Raw genomic sequence first — 26,560 nt, 5'->3', positions numbered from 1 at the left:
CTTTTGTCCACCATATTGTTTTTGCTTTTGTCACCTGGTCTTCTGAAGCCATAACTTCAATAGATATGATATTCAAGGTGACCACATGTAGTAAATTAAATATCATTTGCCTCTGAGAATCAAAAAGTGTTTGCATCCCATGCCCTAATGTTTTTAATTCCAATCCGGCAGATAACCAATTACAGATTCCCATCCTTGATGATCTTTTATCTGCAATCACCATCCAAATATTGTATCAGCCCAAGTTCAGTTGAACATTTCATTCATACTGTAGTTATTTAATCATAAAAGTGTAAGACACAGTCAATCAGGTATTTACAAAATCATTGGAAAAGATATAAAAACAAGCTGTAAGCTGGGTCTCCAGAAATGACCCCCAGAACACTATTTCTAACTGGCACCCCTGGAGAGCTCAAACTTCTGCCATAATTAGGAAGCTGGGGAATCACAGATTTTCAGCTTTAACTCTTGGATCCAGGAATAAACTATTTAAACTGTGACCTGAGAATCACAAAGCTACTAGTGAAGCTGCTGGCTCCAGAGTTACATCATATGAGCCATGTCTTGAAGTTTATCTGGAGTTTTGTGTATATAAGACAGCCCACAGAGATTTTAGAGGCAGAAAGAAGCAGAAAGCAAAGCAACAGAAGGAAGAAAGCAGAAAGAAGAAGGAGAGAGATGAGGCAAGGAACCTCCTAAAAAAGCTATAACACAGGTCAAGGGCTGTAACACTGAAGACAGCAAGAGGCCAAGAAAGGGCCCGTGGCAGAGCGAGCAGTGACAGATGGCAGGGTGAAGAGGAGCCTGTCCTCAGAGGGCTGAGAGAAGCCTCTCTTCAGGTAGCTGAGAGGAGCCTGTCTCCTGAGAAGCAAGAGGAGCCTGTCCTCAGGGGGCTGAGAGAAGACCTATACAGCTGAGAAGAGCTGAGAGAGCCATCCTGCACTGAAGAAGGGAGACTTTGCCTACATCCTTCCTGATCCTGATCTCAAGTTGTAGCTTGTTGATTCTTATTCTGAGTTGTACCTTGTTCTTTAATAAACCATTTAACTGTAAGTATGGTCTGTGAGTTCTTTGTGACCATCATAATGAATTATCAAACCCAGAAGAGAAGTAGAGAGTGCCATGGGAGGGACAGTGGTGTCTGAATTGGTAAAAAGATTGGATGGTAGAGGTATGTCTGACCTCTACCTCATGGGGATCAGCTTTGGGCAGATCCTGGTAATTAGCCCTCTGAAGTTAGGGTCTGATGCTATTGTTACTCCCGCCATTTTATGGTGTAAAAACAAGCAACGACCTACAAAAATTATTAAAATACACAAAAAATGAAAATATCAGTAACAAGAGTATGCATAGGTAGTAAAGTAATTAATTGCACAATAAAGGAAAGCAAAAGTCAACATTATGTTTTACAGCAAGACAATTATTACTTGAATCCAGGAAATGTCCTAGAGGTCCTGCTTCTAGAGTTAACTTACTGGAAAATGTGTTACAACTACTGAAGGACAATGAGTTTTTTCCAGTTTTTGAATACTATGAATTATTACTACTACTACAATATTAAGGCTAATATAATCATTGCAAATATGATGTAAAGTAACAAGACTTTTTTTCTTATTCATGGTTGTCTTAGGCTGGGTTCTCTAGAGAAGCAAAACCGGTAATGTACATAAATATATACAGAGAGAGATTTATATCAAGGAAACGGCTCACACGATTGTAAGAGGCTGAACATCCCAAGTCCATGGGTCAAGATAGAGGCTTCTCTCAATTCATGTAGCCACAGGGGCTGGTGAACCCAAGATCGGCAGTTCAGAGAGCAGGGTTCCCCCTCTCAGGCTGTGAAGATTGAAGAATCCCAAGATCTACAGATAAGCTGATAGCACAAGTCCCCGAAGCCGGAAGTCAGACAAACAGGAGGCAGCTGCGGATCCAGAGTGAACAAAAAAGCCAAAACGTCTGCTTATATTTGGATGCAGGCCACTCCTCCCAAGAAAAATCCCTTTCAACTGATTGTCTACTCACAGCAGATTCAATCATGGGAGTGATCACATATAAACACTGAGAATCATGGACCAGCCAGGTTGACACACAATCTTAACCTTCACAATGGTTTTAGACATTTTACAGGTATTACTTTTGTGATTTGTACGACAGCACTGTTAGAGCCTCTATTACAAGGAGATTTTATAGATGGAAAAAACAGAGAACAGTGAACTCTGTGGTGGCATGAGTGATACAAGATCTAGCAGGTTTTGAACACAGGTAATCTGACTTCAGAACCCATCTTTCTTTATTACCCACATTATTATTTGATATTTTGTATTCCCCCTCCATTTTATTGTTCACAAAGTATGAAAGGTGAACTTAATTTCTCTGGTGAGAACTTATCAATTACTTCTCCTCAGTCTCATAACAAAATTCAAACTCCCTATTTTATGAGTCCAAATGCACTCAATGGCAACAGGTTTTGTTTTGTTTTGTTTTTGTTTTACATATATACCAAGGTTCATCAAACTATGTATAGCCTATGGGCCAATTCCAGCCTGATTTTGTAAATAAAGTTTGATCGGAGGAACACAGCCATGTTGCAGTGCAATGAATACTTTTTATGTGGCCTTTCTTGCCATGGTCCCGTAACCCCTAAAACATGATTGACTGGCCACAATTTTGCCAGGGGTTGGTCATTTATTATGCAAAAAGTGGCTTAAAATTCTACCCAATAGGATTGATCTCTTTGTGGTTCACCAGGAGATTGTTCGGTTTTGCCATCCTGCTGCTCTTATATAAAGGCCAATCTCACAGAGGGAGGGACCTCACTACCATCAAGAACAATCTAGAGAAACATGTGTCTTTTGGACCCAGGGTCCCTGTGCTGAGAACCTCCTAGACCCAGAAAAGAGAGCTGTAACACTGAAGGCTGCATGAGACAGTGAGAAACGGCAGCAAGAACAGTAGACTCCAGCATCAGAGAAACAGGGCAGCAGTACAAATGGCAGAAACTACGAAACTGGCAGATGGCTAAGTTGGGCTTGCCAGCCCACAGAGAGAGAACTGAGCACCTTTGTACAGGGATTGCATGCCACCCCCTCATTTTGGGAAGCACGACAGGAGCCACATGGGTCCTCAGGCAGCCTAGACCAGGGTAACATGACAACAGTCAGCAACAGAGGCTTGGAAGGGCCCAGTAGAAGTGGCCTGAAAGGGCCCAGCAGCAGAGGTTCTAGAGATCCTGTACAGGGATCTTCCCATTGGTGAGGCAAGGCCCAGCAGCAGAGCAGAAGTCTCAGAAGCCGTGAAGGCCCCCTGGGCAGTGTGGTGATAGTAGGAGTCATCGGTGACAGAAACATAGCATCTGACCTGAACTACAATGTGTCTGCCCAGCTACATAAGAATGGACACGGGTAATTTGTGGAAGGGTAAGCATTTTCCCTTTGAGAATCTCTTATTGTTAACTGTCTGCTTTCTATGGATAATAATAGTGATGGCTTTCACTTTGCCCACACTGTGCCATTATCTCAGGTATCTGGCTTGATCACGTAGCATACACGGAATGCTTAATACCACTAGGTGTAAAGCCTCATTCCTAGCAGTCTTATGGCTGCCTGGAAGTTTGAGGCACAGCCTGTCTGCAAGTGCAATGCAAATAGACAGATCATACATGTGTTCGTTAATTTCTGTATTGCCTCTGGCTGACTTCCCAATAAATAAGCAGAGCTGAGTGGTTGTGAGAGAGGCTAAATATCCAGCAAAACCTAAAATATTTACTATTTGGCCCTTTGTAGAAAATATTTGCCAACCTTTTCCCTATATTGTCACACACCTGCTTATCTTTACATTCTACCCCCCATTCACTAAGTTCCAACCCACGCTAGTCTTCTTTTCATCGTTGGAAACCACTGATTCTTTCCTTCCCTGATTTCCATTAAAGTACTGTTCCAAGGTCAATAGTCGGCTAGACTCTTACATGATTAGCTGCATCTCTTGGTCAATGTCACTTCTTCAAAGGAGTTGTTGTTGAATAAAACCCATTGCCATTGAGTCAATTTCAACCCTACTTAAATTAGGGTCCATCTGTTATTCTCTCAATAATTCCTGTGAAGATGCAGAAACTGAAGTCCTAACAGGCACTTTATTTCCTTCATCACATTTATTATAACTTAGAGTGTACAATTGTTAACATTTTGTTGTATTTGCTTTATTAAATATGTATTGATCTTTCCATCAACTAATCCAACGTATTTTTTTTAACTTTTTTTATTTTAAAATTATTATAGATTCACAGGAAGTTACAAAATTAGTGCAGAGGTCACATGTGTTCTTCACCTAGATTCCTCCAAAGGTTACCTCTTACATAACTAGTACAATATCAAAGCCAAAAAAATGACATTAGTACAATGTGTGCATGTCATGGATTGAATTATGTCCCCCTGCAATGTGTATCGGTTTGGCTGGGCCATGATTCCCAGTATTGTGTGGTTATCTTCCGTTTTGTGTTGGTAATTTTATGTTAAAGAGGATTAGGGTGGGTTTGTAACACCCTTACTAAGGTCACATCCCTGATCAGAAGTAAAGGGAATTTCCCTGGGTTGTGGCCTGCACCACCTTTAATCTTACAAGAGATAAAAGGAAATAGGAGCAAGCAAAGAGTTGGGGGACCTCATACCACCAAGAAAGCAGCACAGGGAGCAGGACATGACCTTTGGACCCGGGGTCCCTGAGCCTGAGAAGATCCTAGACCTAGGGAAGTTGAGGAGGAAGACCTTCTTCCAAAGCTGGCAGAGAGAGAAAGCTTCCCCCTGAAGCCAATGTCCTGAATTTGGACTTGTAGCCTACTTTACTATGAGGAAACAAATTTCTCTTTGTTAAAGCCATCCATTTGTGGTATTTTTGTTATAGCAGCAGTAGATAACTAAGACAGTGCATGTAGTTCTATGCTGTTTTATGACATGTACGGATTCATGTAACCATCACTGCAGTGAAGATAAGGAAATAATCCATCACCACAGAAATTTTCTTAATATTATCACTTTTAGCCACAGCTACTCCTTTGCCATCCTCCCCCTCCATATACCCTCCTTAACTCCTGGTGATTACTAATCTGTTCTCTGTCGCTATAATTTTTAATCTATCTTATTTTTTGATGTATGCTTATTTGATTTTGGTCTGTGTTTCCTACTGCAAATTAAATTTCAAAAAGGCAGGATATACCTGTGCTAGGCACTGTCTTACCTTAACTTCTGTATTTACTAGAATCTAAAATTGGTCTCTGTGGAGGTTATCTGGTAGATTTTCCTAATCCAATACCCGTATTCTATTTAAAAGCAGTTATTTTTAGAGAAACTCTCAGTCAATTCACTGTCCTGCCAAAATTTTAGTAATAGCTCTTTCTATTAATAAACACTATTATTCACTAGCAGTAGGCAGCAAACATTATTTGATAATGCCGATCTATGCGCTTAAATAAAAAGAGGGATCATAAATGAAACATAAAATTAGAAATATTAAGAGAGCAACTATTTGAATACGTGGAGAATCATAATGCTCCTTAAGAAACTTAGGTTACAGTGTTTTGGAAGCATTATTCATTGTAAAACTTGCAGTTCGTGGATAGCTATGTAAAATTAACAGCTGGATGGAGTCTCAGAATCATTACCAACTAGTCGTATCTCGTGAACAACTGCTCCAAATGCACTGAGATGATTTTTAAAAGAGCTGCTGACAACTTTGTGAAGACCTTGCAAAGCATTTTATTCAAAAACAATTCTCCTGGGACTGCTATGATTTCTGTGTTGATTTTATCTGCCTTTTATTGACAGTGTATTTTTGTTTCCATTGTTGGCTTCAGAAATATTTACCATCCCTTGGAAAAATAATTTGCATCACAGCAGCCTCTTTAGCTGTTAAGACTTTATCTGCCCTGCTGCTTACTTGTCTCCTGACATCATCTTTTGTGTCTGAAATCAGGGCCATTTGAAATTGGAATGATTGTAACATCAAACACAGTAAGGAATCGGAGAAAGATGCCAATTGTGTTTTAGCAGCCAAGAATTCCATTCCTAGTCTGCATTTACAAAGCATTTGTTGCCTTACCCCCAGGATCACTTGCAAATTGTACAGTCATCTTTTCTTTTTTTTTCCTTAATAATTCCTGTGAAGGAGCAGAAACGGAAGTGCTAACAGTCACTTGGATTATGAGCTAGTTACTGTTTTAGAAAAACAAGACATGAAGATCCCAAATAACTCTTAAACATACAATATATATTTCTAAGATATGTATGTATAAATATATATATCTTATTTAAGTAATAAGAGTCAGGTTATAAAAATACTTTGGATATAAAAATAATTTTTCCAAGAAAAAATTAAATAAAATTTTCTCTTTGTACATAGTTTATTAAGGCAATTTTGATGGATATTGACAGGTAAACAAAAATTTTAATTCAGAATTATGATGTGGGTATAGGCATGTCAACAAGCCAGATTCATCACAACTTTGTAACAAGAGCTGAAGTATAAAGTATGGCTAAGTGTAAACCATACCTGAAGGAGACATTGTAAGGCACATTCTATTGTCACCTACTCATCATTTATAATAAAATCAAAAGCATTATAAAATATGTATTAAATGCTATTAAGTAATGCTGCTATTACCATTTCTGCTGAATATATGACTTAATCTTAAGAAGATTTTTACAAATTCTACTTCTTCTTCTCCCCAATGTGTTCCTAATAAAATTTCATATTTTTTCTGATCATATATCTGGAGAAATGCCTGGAAGAATCCAAAACCAAAGAAAGATGAGTGAGAAAAACACCGATGAAAAAATTAATAATATATGTAAATATGTTTCTGAACTGATACCAGATTCAGATAATTTGGCCAATTTTTATTTTAATATCTAGAATAATCTGTTATTTAATCATTTGTGTTTTATTTAATGATAGATAAATAATGTTTTTAACAACAGAAATAAATGGTATAAAACAATTACACCTGACACTTTAAATTTTTAGCCTGTTGACTAACAGCCAAATTGACTTCTAATTTGAAACACTAGAAGTATGGATTTTGAGAATGAGTTCTGGAGGCTCAGTGGTTAAGCAATTGGCTGCTAACTGAAAGGTTGGCAGTTCAAACCCATCAGCCTCTCTGTTGGAGAAAGACCTGACAGTCTGCTCCCGTGAAATTTTCAGTATAGAAAACTCTATGGGGCAGTTCTACTCTGTCCTATAGGGTGGCAATGAGTTGGAATCAACTTGAGGGCATACAACAACAACATGAACTTTGGAGTCATCATGATATAGGTTCAAATCTCAGCTCCAACATTTTCTGGTTAAATGACATCAGACAAATTGTGGTTCTTGCTGGGTCAGTTTTCTCATTAGCAAGACTGGAATATTAAATTTTGTTCTGTAAGAATGATTAATGTTTAGAGTAAATGAATACATGTTCACATATATTAAAAAAAAAAACAACCAAACCCACTGCCATTGAGTTGATTCTGACTCCTAGTGACCCTATGGGACAGAGTAGAACTGCCGCATACGGTTTCCAAGGACCACCTGGTGGATTCAAACTGCCAACCTTTTGGTTAGCAGCTGTAGCTCTTAACCACTACGCCAGCAGGGTTTCCTCACATATACTAGATGTTCAATAAAAGTTCCTCTATTATTCTCATTTGTTTATCATTTTGGTATCTGTCTTGGTTTCCTGGAACTGCCATAACAAAATACAAGTTCGTGGTTTTAAAGAACAGAAATTTATTGTCTCAATTTTTTGTAGTTTAGGAGTCCAAATTCAGTGTGTCAGCAGGGCCATGCTCTCTTTCCATTCTAGGAGAAGATCTTTCCTTGTCTCTTCCAGTTTCTTGTAGCCTCAGGCATTTCTTGGCCATCCTTGGCTGGTAGCTGTGTCTGTCGCATGACCATTCTTTCTCTATGAATGTCATTCTCCTTAGCTGTTCTTCTCTTTATGAGACAGCACTCAGAAAGGATTAAGGTTAGGGTCCACACTATTCTGATATGACTTAACCGATCATAATAAGTGACTTAACTGATAATAATAAAAATTTCCTCAAACAAGGTCACATTCAGGAGTTCAGGGGTTAGAACTTCAACACATTGTTTTGGGGGACACAATTTAATCCACAACAGTATCCGTCTCTGAACGCTGTCTCATCTTTTAATCGTTTAATGCTAATATTCCTTCAAATTTCTACTCAAACCTGTCTTTGTCTCATCCTGTATTTTCTTCCAGAAAATTCACATTTATTGCCATGATTTTCATTACCAGTAAAGGCCAAAATTCCCCAGATGCATACCTCTCACCTTTCCCAACACCCCCTCTATTCTGATCTTACGCTCCTTATATTCAGTTGTCATCCTCGAATGTCACAAAGCATCTCAAAATTGTCATATCCTAAGACAAAAAAAATGATTAGATTATTAGTCCTCAAACCTGCTCTTCTATGCCTACTTTGTAGCTCACTTGTTAACAGTATAATTCTTTCAGGCAGCAAAAAATTTCCAATATACCCCCTTCCTTGACTCCTTTTCATTTGATCACCAGTTTATCTCAACTTTATCTCTGGTTTATTTTTTTCCTGCCCCTCATCCTCATTACTTTTGTAATTGTCATAGTTTAGGCCCTCCCTGCAGGCATTATAAACTTCCTCTAAACCATTCATCACAAATATATTTTCCAGAAAGTACTCCATTAGCAATGCCTCTTCATAACTTACAGGATAAAATTGAAATATAAAAGACCCGAATGTATTTTATCACTTATCTTCATCTTGAGAACGCCATTTGCACTGGCGTCACCATTTGCTCTTCCATATAATGAGACATTTTGGTTTTCTTCACTGCTCCCTTTTCTTAGTTTTCTTCCTTACTTTACTTGGATAAACCCATACTTGACCTTACAAAATTAAATGCAATATAATTTTTTTTTCTTTCTGAAAAGCCTTCATGACATCTCACAAGCAAAATTAGTCTTTTCCTCATTTGTTCTCCAGTGGCAGCTTTGACAAATCTAGATTGTTGTCCTTTCCCCGTCATACTGTATTCATTTGTTTATAGGTTTATATAAACAACATACGTTTATATTTTACCACTGCATGGGGAGCTCTGTAGAGGTAGAGTTTTGGGTTTTATTCACTTTTGAGTCACCTTTGTAGACCTGATTTTGGAACAACAGGAAGCACTCAATAAATCATGTTGAATGAATGAATTATGTGGTGTCCGCTTTGCCTGACACATAGACCAAAACAAAAAACCCAGTCCCATCAAGTCGATTCTGACTCATAGCGACCCTATAGGACAGAATAGAACTGCCCTATAGAGTTTCCAAGGAGTGCCTGGCAGATTAGAATTGCTGACTTTTTGGTTAGCAGCCATAGCACTTAACCACTACACCACCAGGGTCTCTCCTGACACATAAAATATAGAGGTACAAAATAAGTGTTTATTGACTTTAATTAAATTGAGATGGTATGGAGAGAGATAATTGCTTCTAATTTGTGCAAAGAATTTTGGGGAATAAGTGCCAGTTACCACCTATTATTGAATGTGAACTTCAAAACTAATAAGTTATAAAATTGTATTTTCTTAATAACTAATTTACTATTTTTAAACTATCTGGCATCTTCCTCAAAACTACATTTTACAAAATAACCAAGTGAGCAAGCAAAAAGGAGAATGAGGAGATTATTTTCCTCATTCCTCTTTTAAGCATTTATTGGCCTGAATAAATCTCCAAAAATTTGGTCGAAGTATTTTTTTCTTGTGGATTTTTATACACCATTGTTTTTCAAATAAAGCACCGTATTCAAGTAAAACCTGACTTCGGATAAAACAGGAAAATTCTAAGCTACTGAGCATGAAAGAATAGCAATCAGAGCTCTAAAGGCTCTTCCTGCCGCCTGTGCCCCTACCAGTGTGCTGGCTTTCCAGAAGGAACTCCAAAGGTATCGTTCACAAACAGAGGAGGAAGAGTTTAGCAGCTCTGTTCTTCTACCATTATCCAAATCAGATGTTTAATGATTTTAGGAGCAAGAAATTGGGGTGGGAGTGCATTTGTTTTAGTGAATTAACTGAATGTGTTATTAGTTAAATTCTTACCTCTGCTATTTTTATACAAAGTCATTTTCTGTGCTATTATATCTTCAAACTTCTATTCCCTCTTGTGCCAAGTGGCTGTCCAAAGCATTTGATTAGAATCTATATTAAACTAGTTTGTTTATTAGGAGTTAAGTGGCCCACAGCCACCTATAAATGCTTTAGAAAATGTTCTGGAAAATTTCGTTTCCTTTATTTAAAAAATGTTGACACTTGGTTTTTCTTTCTAACTCTGAATTTATCTCAGATATAAGCAGATTCTATGAGGATGTGACAAACAGGTAAGTTAATTTGTAAATAATCAAGGGGGACATAGGAAATTGAAATTACTCAGGTAAAAAAACCTACTTTGTTACAAATTCTCTGCATCTCTGTGGGAGAGAACTTTTAAAATATCCTTTGCTGTGTTGTTATTTTTGTGTGCCATTGAGTCGATTCCTACTCATAGCGATCCATGGTAACAGAGTAGAAGTCCTCCATAGGGTTTCCTAGGCTGCAATCTTTATAGGAGTAGATCACCTGGTATTTTCTCCCTCAGTTGGAATGGCCAGCATTTTAGTTAGCAGCCTAGCACTTGGACCATTGCGCCACCAGAGCTCCTCAAAATATCGTTCAGGGAATGGATTTTTATTTTGTAGGTTAATACTGTTAAAGTTCATAATGACTTTTTTTCCTTATATATACTCAGGATATTCTTTATTCTTTTATCTGGCAAATAGCAAGTTCTGCTTTCTATGGATACAGAGTAGACAAAAAATCTCTAGCCTCATGAAGCTTATATTTTAGTGATGATAATAATCAAGATAAATAAAATATAAAATTATTGGTTAGTAATAAATGGTACTTGTAAGTTGCTATCAGTGTAGCCAGAAAAACAGTTCCTTATATTTCCCGTCTTTAAATTATATAAAAAAAAACTTTTAACATGTTTTCACTGAGTTTTTCTTGCTCTTTAATTTTCCAAATACATTAGGCTTTTCTCTATGGTCCTTACTTTTAACTGTGATTCTTCTCAAACAATTTTTCTCTCTAAATGATTTGTGTTCTTCTGGCAGCTCTGTGCTAAAGAAAGTGATATATCCTGATGAAGCCATTAAGCACTGTACTACAGACATTAAGAGGATGATATAGGCCCAATTTCAATCATGCAAAAGGAAACTACCCTTGTGCTAAGACGGAAAAGCACCAGAAAGCTTAACCCACTCTAGTCTACATTTTCATTTCATTAGACTCAAACCTGGGGACAGCTGACATATTAACACTTTTTCCCCTTACAAAGCAATCACTCTAAGTGTCATCATCATCAGATGGATTTTGAGCACCCGCAGGGAGAAAGGCTAGGATATAGAATATGCAGAATACTAGAAAGAATGAGAGTACAAATTGAGGAGAAATGGGCTGATAATATGGAAAATACTTCATAAGAAATGTTGGACTTTTCATTCTGTGCTGTCATGAAGTTTTTTGTTTAGTTTAAAATCACAGTTATACACAAGCTCTATGATAACCCCAAATTATATTTAAAAAATATGTTTAATTATCCCCCACACTTAACTTATTCTAATTTTAAATTTTCTTTGAAATATAGATGTAACTTGTATCATGAAATAGATCCTCAACTGGTGTCGTGGATTGAATTATGTCCCCCCAAAACGGTGTGTATCAATTTGGCTGGACCATGATGACAGGAATTCTGTGGTTGTCCTCCATTTTGTGATTGTAATTTTATGTGAAAAAATGATTAAGGTGGATTGTAAAACCTTTACCAGGCCATGTCCGTGATTCAATGTAAAGGGAGTTTCCCTGGGGCGTGCCCTGCACCACCTTTTATCTTTTAAGAGATTAAAAAGGAAAGGGAAGTGAGCAGAGAGGGGGACCTCATGCCACCAAGGAAAAAGCACCTGGAGCAGAGTGCATCCTTTAGACTGGGGTCCCTGTGCAGAGAAGCTCCTAGTCCAGGGGAATATTGAAGACAAGGACCTTCCTCCAGAGCCAACAGAGACAGAAAGGCTTCCCTTGGAGCTGACGCCCTGAATTTGGACTTCTAGCCTACTAAAAAAAAAAAAAAAATTTTTTTTTTTCTGTGAGAAAATAAATTTCTCTTTTTTAAAGCTGTCTGCTTGTGGTATTTCTGTTATAGTAGCACTAGATGACAAAAACAACTGGCATACAGAAATTATGTACCTTTGGTAAATCAAATTTTACAGTAAAAACATTAAGGGACAAAGGTCCATGGGAGAACACATTTGCCAAATGCAAAATCCATTTATAATTACAATAATTATATTTAACATGGTATTACTATAGGGGTAAATATGAAATAAGGTCATTAAGCCAGTTCATGTATATTGTCCTTTTGCTAATTTTTTTTCTTTTTTTAATGGAACCACTTTTAATTGAAGCATATATGCCATTTGTATACATAGTATCAAATTAAGCTGTATGAAGCACATGCTACTTTGGTAAAATCATTAATAAAATTCTGTTACAAAATCAGATATGTTTACATTTAAGCAAAGCCAGTCCAAAATGAAAAAAATAAAAATTACTATAATTTCTTTAGCAAATACTTACTGTCTTAGTTATCTAGTGCTGCTATAACAGAAACATCATAAGTGGATGGCTTCAACAAACAGAAACTTAACCTCTCAGAGTTTAGGAAGCTAGAAGTTCAAATTCAGGGCACCAGCTCCAGGGGAAGGATTTCTCTCTCTTTCAGTTCTGGGGGAAGGTCCTTGTTATCAATCTTCCCCTGATCAAGGAGTTTCTCAGCACAGAGACCCTGGGTCCAAAGGACACACTCTAGTCCTGGCTCTTCTTGCTTACTAGTAATGAGGCCCCTCTCTTCTCTGCTTTCTTTTCTCTTTTATATCTCAGAAGAGATTGACTTAAGGTACAACCTAATCCTGATAACTGCCTCATTAACATCACAGAGGTTAAGATTTATAGCACATAGGATTATCAGATCACAAAATGGAGAACACCCACACAACACTGAGAATCATAGCCTAGCCAAGTTGACACATATTTTGGGGGGACACAATTTATCCATCACTTACTAACTACTTATTCCAGTAAAATCTTTGTTGCCTTTGATAATGACAAATTTTGCATATACATACATGTGTGTGTGCTTGGTAAAGTGAAGGGTCAGTGAAAAAGAAAAAGGCTTTCAAGGAGATGGATTGACATAGTGGCTGCAACAATGGGCTCAAACATAACAATGCTCATGAGGATGGCACAGGACTGGGCAGACTTTCCTTCTGTTGTACATAGGATCACTATGAGTCAAAATTGACTCGACGGCACCTAACAACAACAAATATATATGTGTATGTATATATATACATAAAATAAACATTTGAAATTAAAATCATACTAAAAAATGAAGCTCACTTATCTTCCCAATGGCAATTTAAATAAGTCTATTTCTTTTCTACACAAATCCTCTATTTTCTGAAAAAATATTGAATAAATATCAATTTTTATTGGTGCTCTAGGTTCATAATTAATAATACCAATTATCCAACTGAGCTATATTAACTGGAAGACCCCAGAGTCTGGGTCATTTCCCTCTATACAAAATAACACTAATCTGCTCAGCTTTAAATATCTAAGGGTCTGTTTTTCCAAACTTGTTTTCTCATCTCTTTCTTCCCATTATATTGAAAGCTTTTAGTTTCCAATGTCACTTCTGTTGCTAATAAAACTATCTTCTCTATTCGTAGTTATTATTCTAAATTAAGGTGATCTTGGAAAGCAGAAACCAATCCGGTTAGAATTAGACATAAACTAAGAGAATATAGAACTTGAATGAGGATCCTAGTGTCTTCTTTTTAAAATGTATGCAGATAGTGAAATTTCTTCAGATCTATCATTTTGTCTGTGTTTGTGTGGAGAGGGGTGTGTGTGATTAATATGACATGTATTAAAAAAGGAGAGAGAGAAAGTTCTGTGTTTGGAAACTTACAAACTAGGGCCATAATCAAAATTTACCAGAATTTAAAGATGTACAGTTGTAGTTAGATGTAGTCAAGTCCATTCTGACTCATAGAAACCTGATGAACAACAGAATGAAACACTGCCTGGTCCTGCAACATCTTTGCAATTCTTGTAATGTTTGAATCCATTTTTACAATCACCGTGTCAATCCACCTCTTTGAGGGTCTCCCTCTTTTTTGATGACCTTCTACTTTACCAAGCATGATATCTTTCTCCAGGGACTAGTCCCTGCTGATAACATGTCCAAAGTACATGACAAAAGCCTCCCCATCATTTCTTCTAAGGAGCACCGTGGATGTATTTATTTCAAGACAGATTTGTTCATTCTTCTGGCCGTCCATGGTTTATACAACATTCTTCAACAACATCATAATTCGAAGGCATTGATTCTTCTTTGATCTTCCTTATTCATTACTCAGTTTTCCCATGCATATAAGGTGATTGAAAAAATACTATGGCTTGGATTAGGCACACCTTAGTCCTCAAAGTGACATCTTTGCCTTTTAACACTTTAAAGAGGTCTTTTGCAGCAGATTTGCCCAATGCAATGTGTCGATTTCTTAATTGCTGCTTCCACAGACGTTGATTATGGATCCAAGTAAAATGAAATAAATCTTGACAATTTCAATCTTTTCTCTCTTTATCAGGATAATACTTATTGGTCCAGGGATGAGGATTTTTGTTTTCTTTATGTTGAGGTGTAATTCATACTGAAGGTGGTAGTCTTTTATTTTCAGTAAGTGTTTCCAGTTCTCTTTGCTTTCAGCAAGCAAGGTTGTGTCATGTGCATATCACAGGTTGTTAATGAGTCTCCCTCCAATCTTGATACCCCATACTTCCTCATATAGTTCATCTTCTTGGGTTATTTGCTCGGCATACAGATTGAATAAGTGTTGTGAAAGGATACAGCCCTGACGCACACCTCTCCTGACTTTAAACCACACAGTATCCCTTGTTTTGTCTGAAAAACTGTGGATGTACAGGTTCCTCATGAGTACAATTAAGTGTTCTGGAATTCCTGTTCTTTACAATGTTGTCATAATTTGTTATAATCCACACAGTCCAATACCTTTGCAAAGTCTTTCTGGTATTCTCCACTTTCAGCCATAAACAATCTGACACCAATATCCCTCATTCCATGCCCTCTTCTGAATCTGGCTTGAATTTTTGGCAGTTCCTTGTTAATATTCAGCAGCAACCATTCTTTAATTATCTTCAGCAAAATTTTACTCTCTGTAGTATTGATATTGTTTCATAATTTCCACATTCCGTTGGATCACCTTTCTTTACAATGAGTATGAATATGGATCTCTTCCAGTCGGATGGCCCAGTAGCTCTCTTCCAAATTTCTTGGTACAGATGAGTGAGCATCTTCAGTGTTGCATCCGTTTGTTGAAACATCTCTATCAGTATTCCATCAATTCCTGGAGCCTTGTTTCTTGCCAATGCCTTCAGTGTAGCTTGAATTCTTCCTTTAATGCCATTGGTTCTTGGTCACATGCTACCTCCTGAAATGAGGCTTGAATTTTTCCTTCAGTTCTTTCAGCTTGAGAAATGCTGGGCATGTTCTTCTCTTTTGGTTTTCTAACTCCAGGTTTTGCACATTTCACTATAGTACTTTTCTTTGTCTTCTGGTGCTACCCTTTGAAATCTTCTGTTCAACTCTTTTACTTCATCATTTCTTCCGTTCACTTTAGCTATTGTACATTCAACAGCAAGTTTCAGATTCTCTTCTGACATCCATTTTGGTCATTTTTTTCCTGTCTTTTTAATCACTTTTTGCACTCTTCATGTATGACATACTTGATGTCATTCCACAACTCGCCTGGCCTTTGGTCATTAGTGTTCAATGCAGCAAATATATTCTTGAGATCATCTCTAAATTCAGGTTAGATATACTCAAGATTGTACTTTGGCTCTCATCGACTTGTTTTAACTTTCTTCACCTTAACTTGAACTTTCACATGAGTAATTTGATGGTCTCTTATGCTGTCCTCCCCTAGCCTTGTTCTGACTGATGCTACTGAGCTTCTCCATCATCTCTTTCCACAGTTATATTCAATTTTATTCCTGTGTATTCCATCTGGTGAAGTCCACATGGATAGTAGCTGTTTATGTAGTTGAAAATTGTATTTGAAGGCAGAAGTTATTGGTTTTCCAAAATTCTGTCATGTGATCTCTGGCATCGTTTCTATTTCCAAGACCGTATTTTCCAACCCCTGATCCTTCTTTGCTTCCAACTATTGAACTCCAATCACCAGTAATTATCAATGCATCTTGATAGCATGCTTGATCAATTTCAGACTGGCAGAGGTACGGATATTATCCTGTTACTGACAACATTGTACTTCAGAATAGATCTTGAAATGTGCTGTGTGACGATGAATGTGACGCCATTCCTCTTCAATTTGTGATTTCCGGCATAGTAGATCACGTGATTGTTCAATTCAGAACAGCCAATACCAGTCCATTTCAGCTCACCAATGCCTAGGATATCAATCTTTGGGCATTCCATTTCATTTTTCATGACTTCCAATTTCCCTAGGTTCATACTTAGTACATTCCATGTTCCAGTTATCAACATATATTTGCAGGTGTTTCTTCTCACTTTGAGGCATGCCACATCAGTAATGAAGGTCCTGAAAGCTTGACCCCATCCATGTCATTGAAGTTGTCTCCACTTTGAGGAAATAACTCTTCCCCAGTAGCATTTTGAGCATGGTCAAACATGATGGACTTGTCTTATGGCACTCTATCAGAGAATATTCCACTGCAACTCAGAAGTTTTCTTACTGCCCATTTTTTTCAGAAGTGGACCACCAGATCCTTCTTCCTAGTCTGTCTTAGTCTGGAAGCTCTTCAGAAACCTGTCTATCATGGATGACCCTGCTGATATTTGAAATGCCAGTGACATAGCTTTCAGCATCACAGCAACTGCAAGCCACCACAGTACGACAAAATGACAGAGGAGCTGTGGATAGTAGCACTACAATCTGGTAACTGGTTGATCTCTGCAGCTTGTTCTCGTATTTAGTTTTTGAAATCATTATTTTGCTTCTAAGATAGGTGATGTTTCTTAAATACATGAGATATTTTTATATGTTCATTTTACTAAGTTAAGTGATTTCTTGGTGAAGGAGGTGGGTGAAAAGCATCAGCTATGGGCTCTAGAAAAGCATCTAATTCTCCTGGGAGCTTGAAAGAACTTCAGGCATTTAGGCACCATCCTAGATCTACAGCATCAGGATTTGCATTTTTACAAGATATCTAGGCAGTTCATATGCACATTAACATTTGAGAAATATTTCTATAAGGCATCATTATAGGCTTATTATGAATATTTTCCAGCTACCTAGAATCTGCCATGCCAGCCAAAGTAGAGGCACACAAGGAGATACACACCATCAGAGGCTCTGGATCTCAAAATCCAGATAAGATAATCCTATATCCGTGCACAAGGTAATGCATACCTTGTGTGTGTGTTGGTAGATAGGAGAGGCTGAGTGATCTCACAAATTATCTCCTAGTGGTAAATTCCACCAGTTGAAGTTAAAACCCTTACTCTGAAGCTGTGGTTCTTACCCAAATTAAAATACAATGTAATTAACTACCACTCCACTTCTCTCCGTCATAAATCTGTCTGTCTGTCCTACTGTGGGGACTTGCGAGTTGCTGTGATGCTGGAAGCTATGCTGCCGGTATTCAAATACCAGCAGGTTCACCCATGGTGGACAGGTTTCAGCTGAGCATCTAGACTAAGACAGAAAGATGTTTACTTGTGTTTTATTGGTTATGCAAAGGCATTCAACTGTGTGGATCATAACAAACTATGGATAACATTGCAAAGAATGGGAATTTCAGAACACTTAATCGTGCTCATAAGGAACCTATACATAGATCAAGAGGCAGTTGTTAGAATGTAACAAGGGATACTGAGTGGTTTAAAGTCAGGAAAGGTGTGCTTCGGTGTTGTATCATTTCACCCTATCTGTTCAATCTGTGTGCTGAGCAAGTAATCCAAGAAGGAGGGCTACAGAAAGAAGAATGGGACATCAGGATTGGAGGAAGACTCTTTAACAACCTGCCATATGCAGATGACACAATCTTGCTTGCTGAAAATGAATAGGACTTAAAGAACTTACTGGTGAAGATCAAAGATCACAGTTTTCGATATGGATTACATCTCAATATAAAGAAAATGAAAAATCCTCACAACTGGACCAATAAGCAACATCACAATAAAAGGAGAAAAGATTGAAGTTGTCAAGGATTTCATTTTGGATCATTTGGATCAACAATCAACACCCATGGAAGCAGCAGTCAAAAAAAATCAAACAATGCATTGAATGGGGCAAATCTGCTGCATAAGACCTTTAAAGTGTTGAAAAGCAAAGATGTCACCTTGAAGACTGATGTGTGCCTGACCCAAGCCATGGTGTTTTTAATTGTCTCATATGCATGTGAAAGCTGAATAAGGAAGACCGAAGGAGAATTGATGTCTTTGAATTGTGGTGTCGGAGAAGAATATTGAATATACCACGAACTGCCAAAAGAATGAACAAGTCTGTCTTGGAAGAATTATGACCAGAATGCTCCTCAGAAGCAAGGATGGCAAGACTATGTCTCACAAATTTGGACATATTATCAGGAGGGATCAGTCCGTGGAGGAAGACACTCAAAGAAATGGATTGACACAATGGCTGCAACAATGCGCTTAAGCATAACAACGATTGTGAGGATGGCACAGGACCGGGGAGTGTTTTGTTCTGTTGTACAAATTGTTGCTATGAGTCGGAACCGACTCAACAGTACCTAACAACAACCACCACTTCTCTGAATCTAACCAGTCTTTCCAGTGTCCCATTTATGGTTCCTCTCCATTTGGAGATCTTTCTCAGGCATCTCAGTTGGAAGGAGATTCCCTCTCCTTTGAAGTCCCAAAGCACAATCCTATCTGAAGTATCTCCTTGATACTGATATTCTTTATTTTATTTCTGGGGTCTTATGCATGTGTATAAATAATTATGCTTACGTATATCTAAACTTAAAGCATAAACAAGGTTGCGAGATCCTTGTTGGAAGCAGCCATGTCATACGATTCTTTGCATCTCTGTCAGCATATAGCATATAGCACAGTGTCTATTCCATGCAGGTATGAATGAGGGATCTGGAAAGAATAATAAGGGACTGAATGAAAGACAGCATACCTGGAACTAGGAGGTTACAGGGAAGAAGACAAATTTCTGCCATCGTATGCTCCAGGGGAAGCTACAAAATGCTATAGAGATAGCATAGCTATTGATTTAGTTAGCCACTTGGAAGCACACAAGGCTAAATGCAGTTCTGTCACTGATCTGCATTTCCTCCAATCCATCACCAAGTGAACCCTTGTTTGGAACCCTGGACATTCTTTGTATGCTTTGCCCTAACCTACATCTTCAACTTTTAGCATTCCCTGTTGTTTCAGAAAGTAACTTCCACCTTGAAATTGAACTGGAAAAATCCAGGGAAATTCTGGGTAATTTGTCTTGAATGCAAGTATACGTCATGCTTTTCAAAAAGGAGATAAGACGGGTAGAGTTTGAGTGAGCTGCACTAGCTTCAAGACCAGATGAAGGTGGAAACAGCAAGAATAAGTGAGATGAAAGTTATCCTTCCTGGTGGCAAGATCATGGACCTCAGTCAATTAACTACTTCCATTCGGTCAGAGTATAAAACTGTGCAAGTTTACTAATGTCATCATCCAGAAACAAAAACTGAGTAAAGCTAGAAATTTTGCATTAAATCTAGGTGTGTTTTTATTGTTTGCACATGCACATTGTAGTAAAAGTAGTAGAATTTTTAACTTTATTGATTATGAGATGTAAGAAATCAGATTCTGGTTTTAGAATCATTCTCAATTGGACAAATTCCTCTCCTACTTAAGCAGTGGTTCTCACACTTAACCATGCATGAGAATCACCTGGGTAGTGTTCCAATGCAGATTCTTGGAACCCAGGACTCGGTCATTCTGATTTACTAGGTCTAAAACAGAGTATAGGAGCCCTGGTAGGTGGTGCTTAAATGTTCACCTGCTGGCCGAAAGGTGAGCAGTTCGAACCCACCAGCCTCTTCTTGGGAGAAAGATGTGGCAGTCTGATTCTGTAAAGATTTACAGACTTGGAAACCCTATGGAGCAGTCTACTCTGTCCTATAGAGTCACTAAAAGTGGGAATCAACTCTATGGAAACAGGATTAAAGCAGAGTATAAATTCAAATTTTTAATGAGAACCCCTTGTTATTTTAATGCAAACAAACCACTTACACCAGATCTTTATTACAAGAGAGCAGAGTCAAAAGCATGATTTCAGCTGCTAGCAAATTCTTTAGACATAAAACTGGTGGCTTTTGAAACACTTCTTTGTCTCCATATCTTCCTCTCATTCGCCCTTATTTATGGAGTCAGCAGCCCAGAGGTAAAACACTACATGTTTACAGTCTGGTGATGTATATTAGCAAATAATCTTCTGGAGATGGTGTCATTTGTCCTGGTTGCTCCAAATAGTCCCTTTTTAGGCCAGTTGTCCCAGCAATGTCTCCTCTATTACTGTCCAAACTGTCCACATTTGAACAGGGAGTTACACAGTCATCCTAAATCTAAATTTATTATCACAAATAAGGATGTAGAGAAATGCATCTGCATCCAAATATTTATATTTTCTGCTTTGTAAAGCTTTCCTTACATAGACAGAATAAATATCATTTAAAAGTGTTTTTTTTTTTTAAATAAAATAATGTGATTGTATTACTTTTAAAAGGGCTACGATCTGCAAAATGTATCCTTAATGACAAATTCTCCACCCTTATCATTTTTTGGGGGGAGGGGGGTGGTTAGGAAAAGTTTCTAACATCAACAGCTGAGATGAAAATCTAATGTCAATAAAATGTCAAAACATAAATCTAAAAATAGTTTAATTTAAAATAAATGAAACCATCATTTATATAATTCCATTAGGTTTTTCTGCCAAACCCTAATTCGAAATGTGTAAATTATTAACCACATTACATTGTATTCAGTTCTTCATTTTTCACTAATAGGTGGCTGCCTAAATTTTCTCCAGTTACTATAATTTTTCCTGAGAATTTATAGAATTTTAATATTAGATTACATGGAAAAAAACACTAGTATTTTTTTTAATCTTACGTCTTTACTAACCTTGTTCAATTACTAAAAAGTAATTTATTAAAAGTATATGTGCAGCCGGAAGAGGTAACGAATGCTCCTGCAGCTGCTGCAAACTCAAATTTCTAAAAATTGGTCTCTCGCAGGATCAACAGCTTCCACACCTTAAATTAACAGGGAAGCAGCCTTATACTACAAATGTGCGCTCTCTCTTCTTGGAAGTGCAAGGTTCTGCCATTATTGGATTGTTGTGACTTTAATTTGACTTCAGAATTTCTTGCATGCTCTGTGCCAGCTTTCAGAACTTTATCTCTCTACCTATTTACATGTGTGCTTACCTACCGGCCTACTTACCTATCCGTTCTGCAATTGACCACCCCAAATCCACTATGAGGCACTCTGAATACTTTCGTCCCCTGTGACCTTCACAGAAGCTTTGGCTTCTCAGATTTGTACTGACTTTGTTCCTCTAGCCCTTAGCATGCTGTCTTGCCTTGAATCAAACACCTGAATCTGACCATGACTCTTCCACTCCCGCGAAACAGTGCGACTCAAGTGCCACCAACAATAACAGCAGAAAGAGAATGAAGATCAAAGCAAGGTGAAATCTGCTGAGATGATGATTTCTCTGGAGAAGGAAGTGACTTTAGAAGGTGGAGGAAGGGGATAGTTTGTTTATTCTCCTCTCTAGAACCAACTTTCTAGGCATTTCCAGCATCAGTCCAGCATCAGCCTTCATCTGGAGCCCATCACCTCATTTTTCAATTCGTCCACTGCCTTCTCTTCCTGCATAAAGAGATTATACTCAAGGATTTGTGGACTCAGTCTCCTACTCTGGAGGAAGGCAAATCCTACTTGACTCGATGCATCACCAACTTCCTGGACCAGAAGCCATGCTCTGTCCTGTGGGCACCAATGCAGTCACCAGTTTCCAGCTTGGGTTTTAACTTGTCCACCTGTCAGGGATTGACCCCTGTACCTGTCAATGTGATCCTGTTTGGAAATAATTTTTCTTTTGTTATGGTAAGGAGGATTTACAGGAGTGGGGTGGGCCCTAAACCTAATCCCTTCAGGTGGTGTTGTAAAAAGGTAAAATAGACTCAAAGAGATGCACAGGGGAAAACACCATGTGAGGATTCCTCTACAATTTGAGGAATGCCCAGGACTATAGAATCTTAAAAAAGACCAGTGTTACCTGATTAGGGTCTGTGCCCTGGAGCAGTCGAGCCAATGAAACATACTCCAAGTCAGAAAGAGTGAGAAAGTTTATTAAGGAGATGCATACATCACCAGGGACTGGGCAGCAACACAGGCTGTCTCTATGGTGTCCCAAAGAGCAGTTTTACATTAGAGCTTATATAGAATCTTACAAGGGTTACAAGTGTCTTTGTAGTCCCCCGCCAGACATTTCTTTATTAGGCTAAAGATAAACATCTCTGATACCTGGGCTCCAACTTTCCTGTGGAGGTTGTAAGCCACATGTAGTCCAGACAGAACACAAGGTTATTTGCATCAGTTTAAAACAAAGAACAAAGTCATTAACATTTGGTCAAAACAAAGTCATTAATAGAGGTATGGGAAGGAGGCAGGCAGAGGAAGAACAACTTACAGGCTTATCCTGGCCTTAGTTATGTTAAGCTCTCAGTTGCCCATTTTGAAAAAGGAGAAAACATGCTGGGGAGTATTGGGGTCACACTAGGAAGGACCTTCCCCTAGAACACACTTAGAGTGTATAGCCCTATCGATGCTCTGAACTCAGACTTCTTGTCTTCAAAACTGTGAGATAAAAAATTCTGTTCTTTAGTGCCACCCACTTGGATTTTTGTTAAGGCACCGCTAGGTAACTAAGATATCACTGATTGCTTGGAATAAAAGGATCCCTTTGTTGCCTGGAAACTTAACTTCACTGCTGACTGCTTAGATTATAAAAATTAGACGTACTTGTGGAAATCCTAGGTGTTGTAAAAACCTGTATCAACTCCTTCTATTGTTCCTTTTTAAATATACCTACATAACATTCCAGTTCTTACCAGGTGTTGGTTAAACAAATAAGATAGGATAATGCTTGTTGGAATTGTTAGGTACTGAGGCGTTGATTCCTACTCATAGTGACCTCATGTGACACAGTAGAATTGCCCCATAGGATTTCTTAGGCTGTAATCTTTATGAGAGGAAACCCTTGTGGCATAGTGGTTAAGTGCTATGCCTGCTAACCAAAGGGTCAGCAGTTCGAACCCAACAGGTACTCCTTGGAAACTCTATGGGGCAGTTCTACTCTGTCCTATAGGGTCACTATGAGTCGCAATCGACTCGATCGCACTGGGTTTGGTTTTGGTTTGGTAATCTTTATAAGAGCAGATCAACAAGAATTTTTTGTCTCAGAGCTGCTGGTAGATTTGAACTGCTCACATTTCAGTTAGCAGCCAAGTGCTTAACCATTTTGCCACAAGGGCTCGTTAGGATAATGCTGAAACTTATTTTTTAATCAAAGCTTCAGGAAGACTTAGAAAAAAAATTAAGGACCCTGAAAGGACTTCTTAAGCAACCATCACAAATAGGTAAACCAATCTATTTGATCCATGTCATGTATTTCAGATAATTGGTGTCTGTGACATGTGTACAATGTTCAACCAAACACTACAAAATCAAATCAAAACAAAATTGGGAGGGAGGGGCGATAAGATCATGACATTCGTAAGCAGATATTTTTCAATATTTTTGTCAAAACTTGTTCTAGTAATGAACAATGGTCTCAAACTCATTCATAGTTCATGACGAACTTCTGTTGTTGTCATGTTTTTTGGTACCTTCAAGTTGGTTTCAATTGATAGTAACCCCATGAACTAAGTGTTGCGGAGTCCTGCACCATCCTCACAATCATTGTTATGTTTGAGCCCATTGTTTCAGCCACTGCGTCAGTCCGTCTTGTTGAGGGTTGTCTTAGTTATCTAGTGCTGCTATAACAGAAATACCACAAGTGGGTGGCTTTAACAAAGAAACATTTGTTCTCTCACAGTATAGGAGGCTAGAAGTCCAAATTCAGAATGCCAGCTCCAGGGGCAAACTTTCTCTGCTGACTCTGGAGAAAGGGCCTTGTTATCAATCTTCCCATGGTCTAGGAGCTTCTCAGCACAGGAGCTCCAGGTCCAAAGGATGTGCTCCCCTCCTGGTTCTTCACTCTTGGTGGCAGGAAGTCTCCCTCCTCTGTGCTTGATTCTTTCTCTCTCTCTGTTTTTAAATTGTGATTTAGGTGAAAGATTACACAGCACATTAGTTTCTCATTAAACAGTTAATAATCAAATTGCTTTGTGACATTGGTTGCCAACTCTGTGATGTGTCAACATTCTCCCCTTCTCCACCCCAGTTTACCTTTCTCCCTTTCTTGTCTTTGCTTTTGGGCGGGTGTGCCCATTTAGTCTCATATACGTGGTTGAACTATGAAGCATGTCCTTCATGTGTATTGTTTTGGTTCTGTAGACCTGTTTAATCTTTGGCTGAAGGCTGGTGTTGATTCTCTCTTTTATATCTCAAAAGAGATAAACTCAACATACAACATAATACTGTAAATTGAGTCCTGATTTATTAACATAGCTGCCTCTAACCCTGCCTCATTAATGTCATAGACGTAGAATTTACAACAAACACATAGTAAAATCACATCAGGCCACAAAATTGTAGGGAACCATGCAATACTGGGAATCATGACCTAGCTAAGTTTAAGAGATCATCAGCGTATGTCTTACATAAGTGGTAGATCTATGGTTTTTAATTTGTACTAGACTTCAAACTGGAACCTTGAAATCCACCTCTGCAGGCCTCCTTCTGTGATTTTAAATAGGACATAATTACAAGAAAAGTTTAGAACAATTGAGTACTTATCAAAAAATCTTATATTTAGCTGTAGGTGAGCAGCTCTGAAACTTTACAACAAACTGGAGGTGCAGAGTAAGAATCAATAATAATAATAATTTGCTCTGACCCTCATGAGTTCATAAACTGAGATTACTGTTTACATTTGTTAATGAAATAGAATAGGGATGTGGTTGCACAAGACTTTTCTTCCTGGATTTGGCAAATGTTACCAATTATATTAAAATAGTTCTAGCACAAAAAATTTCATAGGTGAGAATTAACATCACAAGATGAGGTCCAGGTTTGTAAAGTAAATCCTACATTTTCAAGTGGATTCTTCAATTCAGTGTTTTTGTAGATCTCCGACTACATGATATGAAACATTTTGGTGATAACAGCCTCCCCAGTGAACTGTAGATTTTAACCTAATACAGGTAGTCCCCGACTTGTGACGAGGTTCTTTTTCGACGACTCCCTCGTAAATCGGTTCTGACTTAAGTCGAATACCTCTCTCTCTTTTTTTTTTTAGTTGTGATTGTTATTGACTTTTATTATCGCTATCTTTATAAAAATGGCAGTGTTTTGAAGAGTAATTCATAAAATTTAACATCTGTGAGTGAACAGCTGAGAATGATAACATCAACAAATCACTTGCTGCAACTTTGTATGTAGTACATACTAATAGCAATAAAGACAGTCATGTTGTTGTTGTTGTTAGGTGCCGTCAAGTCAGTTCCGACTCATAGTGGCCCTATGCACAACAGAATGAAACACTGCCCAGTCCTGAGCCATCCTTACAATCGTTGTTATGCTTGAGCTCATTGTTGCAGTCACCGTGTCAATCCACCTCATTGACGGTCTTCCTCTTTTCCCCTGACCCTGTACTCTGCCAAGCATGATGTCCTCCAGGAACTGATCCCTCCTGACAACATGTCCAAAGTATGTAAGATGCAGTCTTGCCATCCTTGCCTCTAAGGAGCATAAAGACAATCATAAAGGTACTTAGTCATAACTCAAACACATGATAAGTAGGAGACTACCTGTACTGAAGTTAAAACATTTTGGGCATCACCACTATTAATGGTCCTAAAAAATCAGTTACTACTAATAATGTACATGCATAATGTTGAATCAGTATTAGAGAGGCATTTACATTCAATATATCATTCAATCTTGGAGTCAGATATCCTTCACAGATGAAGAAACTGAGCCTTAGAAAGACCCCGCGACTTACTCCAACTTACAGTTCTGGAATTAACTAATCAAGGAACTTACAGCCTGGCATTACAGGTTAATATCTAGAAAGCCAAAAAAATCAAACCGATTCCGACTCACAGCAACCCTACTGGACAGAGTAGAACTGCCCCATAGAGTTTCCAAGGAGCAGCTGGTGGATTCAACTGCCGACATTTTGGTTAGCAGCTA

Source organism: Loxodonta africana, chromosome 6 (genome assembly GCF_030014295.1).
Source record: "Loxodonta africana isolate mLoxAfr1 chromosome 6, mLoxAfr1.hap2, whole genome shotgun sequence".
In the NCBI taxonomy this organism is placed as follows: Eukaryota; Metazoa; Chordata; class Mammalia; order Proboscidea; family Elephantidae; genus Loxodonta; species Loxodonta africana.
This window is presented reverse-complemented; position numbering follows the sequence as displayed.